Genomic DNA, 232 nt, shown 5'->3' with positions numbered 1-232 from the left:
TTTTTTTTAATAATTTAATTTTTTTTTTATTTAAAAAAAAATTTAAAAAAAATTTTAAAAAAAAATTTTTATAAAAAATTTTTTTTTAAAAAAAAAATTTTTAAATAATATATATATATATAAAAAAATATATAAAAAAAATATATATTATTTTTAATAAAAATTTATATATAATATATATAATATTATATAAATTTTTTTAAAAAAAAAGTTTCATATATTATTTTTAATT

Source organism: Penaeus monodon, chromosome 28 (genome assembly GCF_015228065.2).
Source record: "Penaeus monodon isolate SGIC_2016 chromosome 28, NSTDA_Pmon_1, whole genome shotgun sequence".
Classification (NCBI taxonomy): domain Eukaryota; kingdom Metazoa; phylum Arthropoda; class Malacostraca; order Decapoda; family Penaeidae; genus Penaeus; species Penaeus monodon.
Note: the sequence above shows the minus strand (reverse complement) of the source record.